We start from the raw sequence: 10,380 nt of genomic DNA, 5'->3' as shown, positions 1-10,380 counted from the left end.
TTTTTTTTTTTTTTTTTTTTTTTTTTAGTAGAGACAGGGTTTCACCATGTGGGCCAGGTTGGTCTCGAACTCCTGACCTCAGGTGATCTGCCCATCTTGGCCTCCCAAAGTGCTGGGATTACAGGCGTGAGCCACCACGCTCAGCCACTTACACCTTCTTGACCTTAACATACACTAGTCTCTGCCTGGAAAGATATCCCCATACCCCCACGTCTTCTGGCTAATTCTCATTTATTCTGAGATGCTACAGAATGTGTATTGTCTTGCCAAGCTTCGCATCTCACATCCATTGCACTTGTCTGTTACTCATCTGTCTTCTTCACTTGACTGTGAGCATCTTGAAGAATGGGACTGTGCTGTTACCTTTTTATTCTTAGCACCAGCCCAATCACTGCAACTTAATAAATGTTAAGATTTTTATTAAATTAATCAATGAATAAATGTAGACAAAATGCTAAAGCCATACACATATCAAACAGAAAAATGAAGGCATATCATATCTACAAGATTAGGAAGCATTAGAAAAACTTTCTTCAATGACTTACTTGAATATATTTAAAAAATCTTATAGACCCTAATAAGATCCTGCTTTAGTGAACGCAGTGGTAATTGAAACAGACAATGCTCCTGACGTTCGTACAGATTACATTCTTTTCAAGGTACACAGACAATTAACAAATATAGAATACAGTGTCAAGTAGTGATAAGCATTATGAAAAAATAAAGCAAGATCAGGGTTGGCGGGGGATTATGACTACATAAAAAAGCAATTTAAAGCTTCTCTAGGGAGGTGACATTTGAGCAGAGACCTGAATGAAGAAATGCATAGAGCCAGTTGATGATCAGGAGGAAAAACAAAGCAGAAGGAGCCAAAAGTGGAAAGGCTCAGAATCAGGAATTTGGGGTACAAGGAATTCTGGTGCCAAAACTGAACATTCTTTCTCCAGAAATATGTATTTTATAGGGGGCGGGCAGTCTTAAAGGCTTTTCTTTTTCACATTTTTCTATTAAAAGTCAACTATCGCAAGGACAAAAAACCAAACACCGCATGTTCTCACTCATAGGTGGGAATTGAACAATGAGAACTCATGGACACAGGAAGGGGAACATCACATTCCGGGTACTGTTGTGGGGTGGGGGGTGGGGGGGGTGGGGACAGCATTAGGAGATATACCTAATGCTAAATGACGAGCTAATGGGTGCAGGAAATCAACACGGCACATGGATACATATGTAACAAACCTGCACATTGTGCACATGTACCCTAAAACCTAAAGTATAATAAAAAAATAAATAAATAAATAAATAAATAAAAAAAGTCAACCACCACTAGGAGCAGTGACAGTTTAAGTAAGAATTAACAAGCTGCAGAGAATGAAACAAGGGTAAGAAGGTGAAGTGGATTGCAGAGCAGGTCCCCAGAAGGGAAGACCAAAGCGCACTAAGCCTTGCCCATGTCACTGCTGTCCCTACACTGGTTCTGGGCAGAGACAGTGATGTGTTGAGATGACCTATGTAAAGGTGAGATGGGAAGAAGGTGGTATTACTGCCTGCTTCCTCTCCTCCCGATTGCACACACCCTTTCTCTTCCCACTTCATCCAATTAGAAAGCATCCTTTAAACAGCATGAGGGACAGTAAAAACAAGGATTGGTAACCTCTGGGTTGGTATTAGTCGCTGGAAAGAAAATTGAAAAATCAATTCTGTTTGACTTGGAGCAAATAATCTTGCTATGGCAAGATAGGAAAAATACGGTCTTTAAGAGTCCAAGTGGCTGTTGAGTTCATAGCAGTGACTTTGCCACTGATACCACTTAGCAGTGGCAGTAACTAACAGGATGGTCAATAATACAGGCTCAGGAGGCTAGGATCACTGATCCTGTGAAGTAATAAAATGTGCAGCTCTTTCAGACACTTGGAAAAATCAACAGAGCCACAAGAGCCAGACAAAGAAGATGACAGCTCCGCCCAACAGCAGAGACATAGGAACATAAGCCAGGAAAATGCATCACAGAAGAAAAGTGGCTTCCTGTGAATGCAGGTGCAATGATCAAATTAAGCCTCCTACTTTATGTGTTAAGAGAAACACAGCTCAGCATCTAGAGTCCCACCACATACAAAGCATCTGATAATGCCCAAAGTGTGTTCTAACTTATTTCATTTCATCTTTACAAGCAGTTACTCAGGTTATTACTCATACTTTGTAGAAAAGGAAACTGAGGCTCAAAGTCATATTAACAAGTGGTGCAGCAAAAGCAGACACCTTGGTCCTCTGGTTTCCAGTCTCAGGTGGCCCTCACCCAGGATGTGATTCCACCAGGTGGAGAACTCTCCACCTTCTCAGTTCGTCTCTCTTCTAAACAGCTCACCCTCAGGCTTGTTTCTTTCATCCTCTTCTGCTTCATAAGTACCCTAGCAGGGGGTTTGATGAGCTTGGGCAGTAGAATTAGACTGTCTGGGTTTAAATCCTAGTGCCATAAATCACTAACTGTGTGACATTAACCAAATTGTTTAACCTTGCTGTCTTTCTGCTTCCTCTTCTGTAAAATGAGAATTATAATAGTACCTCATAGTGCTTAAAGCAGTGCCTGTCCCATAGGAGAGCCCAGTAAAGTTTGCTATTGAAATTATATTCCTTTCCCCATCACACTTCACAAGCCCGTGTTGACTGTCCCCTCTGCTTGCCAGTTCCTCTTTTTCCTGCTTACTTTTTCTGCCCCAACCTCTTCCTCCAACACCCCAGCCCACCCCACTCACACACACACACCCCTTGCCCTCAGAAACAACTTGCTCTCTTTTTTCTCCCTTTCCATGACTTCTGTCTGCCAACTATACCTGCTTGCACGGCCTCCACTATCAGTGTCTAGGAGGGGCCCAGCATTCCTGCACCTGCCCCTGCCCCTGCCGTCCTTGAAACTGTGTGGACTGGCTGAGGCCCTGAAACTTCCTGGGGACAGATAGTTCAAAAACACATTCTGTGAAACTGCTCCAGAATGGAGAGCAGAAGGGTTTTGCTGAAGGATTGCAGAAACCAGAGAGCACAGAGATTTATAGCAGGTGCTGCTTTCTCAGAGGCCGAGGACCTGGGAATGCCTCAGGAATAACAATGAGCTCTCTCCTAAGCTCCTATCCTTACACGATTGCTTGAATGCAGGTGAAATCTATGCCAGCTGGTGTTTCAGGCTAATTAAAAGCATGTTCACCTGCCTTATCCATACATACTCTGCCCCTTCCTACTAACCCAGGCCAGAAAAATAGTTTTCCTTTGAATCAGTGCTCTCTTCATCAGAATAGATCTCCATGCCCCATTCCCACCCCCACCCCACCACACACACACACACATACTCTTCCCTGACTGTCTTCAGGGCCCAGACATTCTGTAAAGAACTATGTCACTGATGACCCAGATTGTGGAAGGTGAAGAGTCAGTCATACCCAAATTGACTTTGAAAATGCCTTGATTCAATTAACTATCTAAGAAAATAACCCAATCCTTTTCTAAAAGATAAAACATCTAAAAAGTAAAACGATCTCACATTTCTCTCCCTCTTTCTATATATACACACATGTATATACACACACACATGTGTGTGTCTGTGTGTGTGTGTGTGTGTGTGTAGTATGAAGACTTTTAAAGTACAAGTCCTTGAAATTTACTCCGCTCCCTTTGCATCTTACTGCATGGATTATTGCAAAAATCAAGATGCAGACAAAATGGCAAATCTGAGAAGAGATGGACAGGCAAAATGGAGCACAATGGAGTCACTATTGCTACGTCAGTGTGGCACCTTGAGCCATAGTGTTACTTAACCATGTTCCTTGATGGCACAGAATGTTACACTGTAATATAGATGTAAATATTAATATAATAATAAGTAAATATTAATATAATATAGAAGTATACAGCATATATATCATACTGTAATATAGAAATAAATATTATACTTCTGGAATTGTGGAAACAGTTCTGTCTGTGATGGCATCAGAAAAAAAACTTGAGGGCTGATCTATTTGTCTTCAGCGCCCGGGTTCTGTGGAACCCAGCACGGTGACTTTCATCCCTGTGAAAGCTCAACAAAACACTAGCAAAGGGTGGTGATTCCCAGTTTTATAAAGATCTTCGATGATGATAGGTACACAGGGGTTTTCAACTCAAATAGTGCAAAAGTGAGGAAATAATAATAAACATAAGTAAAGTGGGCCAGGTAGAACTACAACAAGCTGGATTGCTCACAGTCCTTATAAGGGCAGAGTCGCTGTCTTCTGTACCAGCTGATTGTTGCTATGTGGAAATGCAAGCCTAAAGCGCCAAATACTCTGTTTTTGCCAAAAGAAGTGGGAAATAGCCTGTAACCACCAGAACTAATTCAACTTTTAAAAAATCCCCAAGCAGCTCAAACAAAACCTATCTACAGGCTCCCAGTTTGCAACCTCCTACCATAAAAGGTCCATGAGCTTGGTTTAATGCAGGGTGAAGTTACTTATCACCTTGGCATCTCTATTTGTCTATCCATATAATAGAGATAACTATAATTCCTTTCTCATAGCATTGTTTGAGAAATAAAATGTGTTACTACATGGTAAGCATTTGTACTGTCTCATTTTATGCATTTATTATTAAAAATTATATTTGATATATTTGCCTAGATCCATCTGAATGCAATAATAGAATATGTAGTCTATAAGTCATAATTCCCATGTTTGATTGCATAATCTCAATAAAGAACCTCACCAAATCCCTCAAGCTATATTAAACATGACCCATCCTATCACATTCACAACTTGTGACTATAGAAACTGAGGCAGAGAGAAGTCCATTTGTTGTCCAGGCTTGCAGAGTCTCTGGCAATATAGGAAGTGTCTCCTTGTCTCTGTCACAAGTAGCCTGTAAACTGGAATGGCCTCTACCATTGACTTTTATAATCACTGAGTTTTCCTTGTGGTTCTCCATGCTTTGACCGTATCAAAAAAAAAAAAAAACAAGGTTTATAAAGACATGGATAAACTTTAGCCTCTAAAAAGGCTTTAGTTGTGGGTAGACTATCCATTTGTATTCAGGTTTGTGTCTTTCAAGCTAATTTGTAGAGCTTCGCTAAGGAATCCCACTAAGCATCACTTAAGAACACATTTTCAAACTGAATCTGACAAAAGTAAACATCCTTGAAAAATAGGAGCACAGGTATTCCAATATAATAGCCCCTTGTTTCTCAAAGTGTGGTCCTGGGGCAGCAATAGCAGCATTAGCTGGGTGCTTATTAGACGTGCAGAATCTTAGGCCTCACCCCAGACCTACCAAATTAGAATCTTCACTCCCAGGTGATTTATGTGTGCATTAAATTTGAAAAACACTACCAGCCAACTAATCTCTATAATCTCCTGCAGTTTGTGTGTGACCAAGGAAAGGAATAGCAAAAAGGGTTCACTTGACATTTTACAGGGAAGGTTTTTACTATTTGTTAACTCACTTGAGGGACGTAAACTGTCAAAAGCCAGCCCTCAGCATCTGTTTAATTATACACCTCCAATGAGTCTGAAAATTCCAAGGAAACATATAAGTTTGTCTTAGACCCAGGCCCTCTTTGCTGAGAGTTGCTTTCAGCTGAGACTGACCAGTGCATTATTGTGAGTCAACATGGCCACTGAGACCTGCTGCCCATTTGTCCAAGGACAGCCAGTGAGAATATCCCTGTGTTGGTGTGGGCACATAATCAGGGAAAGGTGCTAAGTCTGATAGACCAGTAAATATCTTATCATTGGCAGCTTTGCTCATTCCCAATGGATGACAGAAGCAAGTAGGTATGCCACGCTTTTGCAAAAATGAGGAAAGGTAGGAAAGAAAGGAGAGAGGATGAGAAGAAGGGAGGAAGGAAATAAAGAAGGAAATAAAAACATTATCAGGATATTTCTTTGCAACTCCCATTTCCATCCTTCTTTTGTGCTAAGCTATTGAAAAGCCAGTGCTTCTACAAGTCACCCTGGGCTAATGATAGAGCAAGAAAGAGGTATTCTGTCAATGACTGTACTAGAGGTAGGTGAGGGGAGACACAGGATTTGATCACCTGTAGACCCACTTCACAGGTGGGAAAACTCTCCCAAGCTTATTCCTTCGCCTTGGTTAGACCCAAGGTAGGCAAGCTCTGTTCCTTTAGTGAGCTATCCACTTCTAGCCTTGTGTTCAGGCAAGGAAAGGGTGGGTGTGGGTTCATAGTTTGGCTTCCACAACCTGATCCATCCTGCCCTGTCCTGTCCGGTTGGCCGTATATCAGTCAACACTCAGTAGGCAGAATAGCATGCGACCACCTACAGCAGAGCTCAGCGGCTCTCACTGTAAGCAATATGCTAAAATCCACCTTCTAGAAGAGAGAGGTTTATAAAGTCAGCTCATCTATGTTTTAAAAATTGTCTTAAATTTTGCTCTAAATTTTCTGATTTTGTAGGTAATACAGATATTCCTGAAAAACAGTATGTGTGTGTATGTGCACTACTTGTTTAAAGAAATCTCCTAGAGAAGAATTGGCAGAAAGGCAGTTTACTGGGAACTTATCCAGCCACGATGTGTCTGGGCTAAAGTACACTGGTTTCATTCTTCAAGTTCTTCAGGTGTCACAGCACTCAACAAACAAATATTTTAAAATACCTTCTATGTGTTTAGCATTGTGCTAATTAACCTAAACCAAGTTGCTCATAATGATAGGAAGAATTAATTAGTCATGTTAATATTATGTTATTATGTGATCAGTATAGGAGTATTTGTGTAACACTAGTTCAGTATGGGACACATGCAAACATATTAAAAATGAAAAACATGTTCTAGCTGTGAGTAATTTTTAATAATTGAGCTTTCAGAAACATTTCCACAGAAGTCATTGTCTCTATACGGTAAGTTACTTAAATTGAAGAAAAGCTATTTGTCAACTCAACAGGACCTCAGAACGCATTACTCTTTTGCAGGAAAGCCAAGGCTTCCTCTGTTTGGGACTTAGAGAGCAGAATGTCAAGGTCTACAGAGAACCTCATGCATGAACCATTGTTTCATCCATCATTTTTTAAAGCAACTATTTTAGGTGATTTCTTATCTGAGCATGAGGAGGGGGCCTCATTCACAGACCCCTAAGAAGCAAGCACCAGGAGCAAGGATCCCCCTTTGGCTCTCCCTGGCCAGTTATCCCATATCATAGCCCCTTTGGTTTCTCTTTGACATAGATCACAATTTAAAACTGTTTTATTTATGTGTCCATTTATTTACTTAGTAACTGCTACCTTCCCCCTCCTCTCTAGCCCCTAGTGAAAGCTCCAGGAAGTCAAGAATCACACCTCTTTTTCCCTTTTTTATCTCCAATGCTTACCTCAGTGTCCAGTCTACAATAAGAAGTCAATAAATAGTTTTGAATTTTAAAAATGATGTCTGTTTTACTAAAGGAAATCGGTGCCAAGGAAACGGCAAGGCTGTGCCCAGCCTCACTCAGCATTTGTCTTCCTCCTTCTGCTGTCTAGCTTAGTGTTGTGGGGGACATAGGTATTCATCAGAGAGCATTTCCACCTTGTCATGAAACGCTGCCTTGTAATCCAGTAGCTATCACTGCAGTTAAAGCTGAGAAGCCAAAAGATTTCAAAGAGGAAAACTCCCCAAAACGATATCATTATCAAATGCATTTGCTAAACATTTCTAGTGAGTGGCACATTGTTTATGGTTTGGGAAGAGCCTGAAAAGAGCAACTCTTGCTTGCTATTATAAGACATCACAGCATTCCCTTTTAGGTGGAGTCTATGTTATCCAACCTGCAAATGACTGGAGCATCAAGGTCAGATGCCAAGGTAAGTCCTAAAACACTTCTCTGGCAACAAGGAGCCTGAGCCTTGTGTACTTGGTAGCTCCAGCAGCCAGCTCAGCCCCTGGCATACAGTGCATGCTGGGCAACATGGCTGTTACTGAACAAATTAGCAAGTGTTTTCCTAACATCTGAATGTATAAATAATTCTTAAATGCCTATGAACGTAAATAACAGGGGGAAGATATAACTTAACAAATGCAGCAAAAAACTTTGAATACACGGGATATATAGGAACCAAAATTGAGTCAAAAAGTTTGCGAATAACATCTAAAACTGAATTAGAGGACTTTTTAAATCCTATAAAATTGATGACATATAAAGACATACCAAAAAATGTGAATCTATGTATTCTCACAAACTCCTTTGAAGCCTTGTTGGTTTTTTTAAATAAACTACTGAGGGTAATTTCTCAAAGTGGACCAGATCTAGCGTATGTTTTCATTCCTAGATTCTAAATGGAAAGAAATGCTTTAGGAATCTACTTTTTTCCCCACTCTTCCCTGGCCTTGGCCTTCTTGTTCTCTCTAGGCTGGGATACTCCTATAGCCAAAGAACAAATTTGTCATGCTCTGTACAGTAAAGGGTTAAGAATTTCAGATACTACCAGTGGATTTATTAATGTATTGAATGTAAAAGGCATAAAAAATCTTTAGAAAAGATGTTTAAGTGAAATCCCATTAGTGTGCTAAAAGGAAAATATACTGGATGAACAAATCAATCACTAAGAAAGAAAAGAATGGTAGTGAATGGTGGTCCTGACTCCCTCATTTACCGGCGGTAAAATGAACTAACATTCCAGAACGATATCTGATTAACTAAGCTACTGAATTGGAGAGGTAACTAGCAGAACCCACTGGTATGGTATGGCTACTCCATTGTAGAGCTTTTTATTCTCTCTGTGACTTTGAAGGTAGATAAGAAGTTAAAGATTAGCACATCCTTCAACACATGAGCCTGTGCTAGAATAGTGCAGTTTGAAATTCATCCGGATAGTCTTGAGTTCCTAGGAAAAATTAGCATTTTTGCTAATTACTCTGTGCCTCCATTTCCTTGGCTGTAAATGGAGGTAGCGCTAGTGACTATGACATAAGAGTGGTGCAAAAATTAAATGTAAAGCTTTAGAAGAGTGTGTGGGATATGGAAGGCATGATATGTGTTTGATATCATGGTGATAATGATGACAACAGTGATGACGATGACGATGATTCCCCTCCTAATTGGAAAGCACTTTCCTCGAACACTTTAGTGATATAAAAAGACAAATTATTGCTTTTTAATATTAGGCCATGGTGTAGATTGTATTATTGGCCTCAATTCTTCACCTCCTCTTTGTATCCATGTCTTGGACATTTTGGCTAATGGAATGACGTGTTGGAAGTGACATTGCGTCAATTCCACATCTAGGCCTTAAGATGTGTTGCATGCCCCCTTGCTGCTCGACACTGCCATGACAAGAACATGCATCAGGGAGTCTGCTGGTCCAAGCAGATTAAAAGATTACATGAAACAGACCAGTAGACCTGGAGCATAAGCATGTGTTTATTGTTAATGCCATTGGGATTCTGTAATTCTTTTTTACATAGCAACAGCTAACTCAGCCATAATGCAAACAATTGTGAAAATAATAGAAATAAGCAACAAACATAATATAAAATAAACCATGGCTGTAAATGCAAAATTTTGTATAGCTGCAGTCCTGTGTATATGTATGTGTGCATACCAAAACTTATGAAAGTGTTATTTTTAGAAGTACAAAGTGGTCAATCAATCACATATATATATATTCTCTAGTATGTGCATTGTGACTAGCATTTAAAATACATCCTCCTATCATGTTAGGAGACTTCCCTAAAATTAAGTAAGAAAGATTTTCAAAGAAGATAGCGCGTAGATAGCATTCAATGCATATTTGCTGAAAATGTTATTAAATAAAGACCCAAAAAATCAAGCAACACTCTGTATTTGCATCCTATTTGATGCATCTCTTCTTGCTCCTGCTCCAGCAATGTAAAAATATGCCTGCTTCCCCTTTGCCTTCTGCCATAATTTTACACTTTGCCTTCTGCCATGTTTGTAAGCATAGAAGCAGAAGCCGCTATTCTTCCTGTACACCCTCCAGAATCATGAGCCAATTAATCCCCTTTTCTTTATAAATTACCCTGTCTCAGGTATTTCTTTATAGCAGTGCAAGAACAGACTAATACAGATGCTAACATAAGGTAAATGACTTTCACCACAAGTGACGTATAAACTCAAGCAAAGCAGCCAGTGTGGTCTGGATGGCTGTGTCCTGTGCCCCTGGCCTTCAGAAAGCCACAGAGCTCCAGAGGCCCTGGCTCTGTGATAGCATCACCTGCAACTACAAGAATTTCACTTTTATACAACCTCAGACTTTTGGAAACTCATTAAGAGTGATAAACATCAGTTTTCTTTCACAAAATGTATTTGTACTTTGTGGATATTCCCAAAATCAATACCCTGTGGTAATAATGGTGGACAACAACTCAGTTAATAGAACTTCAGGTTTCTTTTTTTTTTTTTTTTTTTTT

At 40.0% G+C, this 10,380-nt stretch overlaps 1 long non-coding RNA gene across 1 annotated transcript in view; it reads left to right on the top strand.

Moving 5' to 3' along the window:
- LOC131381584 (uncharacterized) overlaps positions 1 to 10,380 on the top strand; it is a 170,312-nt gene that overhangs the window by 76,065 nt on the left and 83,867 nt on the right. The window contains exon 2 of the long non-coding RNA XR_009210420.1: positions 7,758 to 7,814. This is a non-coding gene — a long non-coding RNA (uncharacterized LOC131381584). The remainder of the gene's footprint in view (positions 1 to 7,757; positions 7,815 to 10,380) is intronic.

The sequence above is a fragment of the Hylobates moloch genome, unplaced genomic scaffold (genome assembly GCF_009828535.3).
Source record: "Hylobates moloch isolate HMO894 unplaced genomic scaffold, HMol_V3 SCAFFOLD_16, whole genome shotgun sequence".
Taxonomy (NCBI): domain Eukaryota; kingdom Metazoa; phylum Chordata; class Mammalia; order Primates; family Hylobatidae; genus Hylobates; species Hylobates moloch.
This window is presented reverse-complemented; position numbering and strand designations above follow the sequence as displayed.